The 2,663-nt window shown below is 44.4% G+C and overlaps 1 non-coding gene across 1 annotated transcript; it reads left to right on the top strand.

The window, feature by feature from the left end:
• The first annotated feature begins 2,084 nt into the window (after positions 1-2,084).
• On the top strand, positions 2,085-2,301 carry LOC142491726 (small nucleolar RNA U3). Its single transcript, XR_012800484.1, has one exon. It is a non-coding gene; the product is annotated as a small nucleolar RNA U3 (small nucleolar RNA).
• The last annotated feature ends 362 nt before the right edge of the window (positions 2,302-2,663 follow it).

Here is a 2,663-nt window from a genome sequence, read left to right as displayed (position 1 = left end):
CTGCTTGGTTTACAGGCCGCGATCACGTGATCGGGACCTTTAAACGCAGAGCACTCAGCACTCAGAAACACAGGCCAGACAGATTTAAACACACACACAATAGGGGGAGGTTTTTTTAAATAGCTTGCAGGGAAGCTTAACGCACACACAATAGGGGGATAGGGGGAGGGTTTTTTACATAGATTAGAGAGAAGGCAGGGCGTTTTAAAAGCGAGAATAGGGGGAGGGGGTTTTACATAGATTTTATTTATTTATTTATTTAGATTTATTTATTAATTGTGGGGCTGCTGTGCGTGAATTTTTTTTATTGGGGGTGAGGGGGGTGTTTGGCCCTTGGTGTGAGTTTACGACTTGCAGCAGCAGCACAATTAATAAATAAATATAAATAAATAAATAAATAAATGACAATAAATACATTTGAAATACATTTTTATTGATAGTGTACATGTGCAGAGGGTCTCCAGAGCAGAAGCGCACAGGTTTCAGGTCTGGGGACCCCGTGCCCCCCGAGATACAGGCCCCTTTAGGGGGTGCCGGTATCTCTCTGCTCTGCTTGGTTTACAGGCCGCAGTCACGTGATCGGGGCTTTTAACGCAGAGCTGGATACCGGCACCCCCTAAAGGGGCCTGTATCTCGGGGGGCACGGGGTCCCCAGACCTAAAACCAACGCGGTTCAGCTCCGGAGACCCCCTGCACATCTACACTATCAATAAAAATGTATTTCAAATGTATTTATTGTCATTTATTTATTTATTTTTTGGCGGCTGCTGTGTGTGTGTATTTTTTTATTGTGGGTAGCGGGAGGGTGGGTGAATGGGGTATTCGCCCCAACGATGGTTGGGGAGGGCTTGCGGGTGGGGGGGGGGTAGCGGGAGGGCTTAACCCCTTCATGACCGTAGCGGTATTAACTGCTACGATCGTGAAGGGGTTAAGTGCACCCGCAACCCCCCCCCCCCTCCCGCAAGTCCTAAACTCACACCAAGGGCCAAATACCCCCCTCACCCATCCCCACTACACACAATAAAGCGGGCACGGTGGGTTAACCCCTTCATTGCCTTAGCGGCTATCCGCTATGGTAATGACGCAGCATTTTCCGTATTTTTAATAATATTGATCAGGAGCAGGGGGGGGGGGGGGTTCCCTGAGCATTAATCATTAATTTCTGGCTCAGGGAACCCCCTGCTCACTTTACAATATTATTAAAATAATGCTTCTTTACCATAGCGCATAGACGCTAAGGTAAAGAACGAGTGTTTATTTATACTGTATATTGTATGTGTTTTATTGATACTGTACATGTGCAGAGGGTCTCCAGAGCAGAAGCGCACAGGTTTCAGGTCTGGGGACCCCGTGCCCCCCGAGATACAGGCCCCTTTAGGGGGTGCCGGTATCCCTCTGCTCTGCTTGGTTTACAGGCCGCGGTCACGTGATCGGGGCTTTTAACGCAGAGCTGGATACCGGCACCCCCTAAAGGGGCCTGTATCTCGGGGGGCACGGGGTCCCCAGACCTAAAACCAACGCGGTTCAGCTCCGGAGACCCCCTGCACATCTACACTATCAATAAAAATGTATTTCAAATCATTTTTAATGTGTGGATGTTTGTGCAGAGAGAGAGCAGCGGATCTCTCTCTGCTGCAAACACATCTCGCCCCCGCCGCCCATACAGTAGTATCATTTATGTATGTGCATATACAGTACAGTACAGTACTGTACAGTACTGTATGTTAGGGCTTACAGGGGTTGTTGTTATACAGTACTGTATATATATATATATACTGCATTACAATTCATTATAGGGGACGGCTTCACAGAGAATAGCTCGCAAGCGCCACCATGTGTATTTTGACGGCATTGCAGTATTGTAACCAGCCGGAATAAAAAGCTTAAATTCCTGCCGGAAAATAACGCAATGCACTCTGGCTGAAAAATATCAGAAACCTGAATACACCCGAGTATACCCGAATTTGCGGGACTAGCCGTGCTCGAATAAAGTGTGTCGCCAGTGTAACATTTTTGGAAAAACTTACTATAACTTGAAAGAGGGTCACGTACTGTGTGCATTTTCTTTGCAGCATTAATTGGTTAAGACTATACTTTCAGGGATCATTTCTATAGTTTCAAACTGGAGAAATGTGCTCGAAAGTGTCCAAACTCACAACCCACGAGGAAGAGCTTCAGTGTTTTCTCCTGAGTGTGAAGTGAGCTTACAGTGTTGCTTTCATGCAGCTGCTGTTTGCTTTTGATGACTGTTCCTCTCTCCTGCAAAGGAGAGTTGGAGGGAGAGAACACAAGCTGAGTGGTTAGTTCTTTATTGCAAGTAAAAAACAGAAACCAAAAGAAGGTTGTTGTTGTTGTTGTTGTTGTTGTTGCTGTTGATATGACTTTTCTATTAAGTCTAGAAATATTTTTAATACAGATGTATTTGTTAGCGCACATTCATTTTTAAACCTATTTTAAAGCACAATACTCACTCATTAGCTAAAATTAGCAACTGGGTGCAGTGAATTAACATATAGGAATATCAAATAAAATTATTTGGATTTGCACACTGGATAAGGTGAAACAATGTGCTCTGTGTTTCTAATTCTAAACATGTATTTAATTATATTCAAATCAGTACCATTTATTGTTTTCTTACAGATATTTATTACTGTGTGCAGTAT

Source organism: Ascaphus truei, chromosome 3 (assembly GCF_040206685.1).
Source record: "Ascaphus truei isolate aAscTru1 chromosome 3, aAscTru1.hap1, whole genome shotgun sequence".
In the NCBI taxonomy this organism is placed as follows: Eukaryota; Metazoa; Chordata; class Amphibia; order Anura; family Ascaphidae; genus Ascaphus; species Ascaphus truei.
This window is presented reverse-complemented; position numbering and strand designations above follow the sequence as displayed.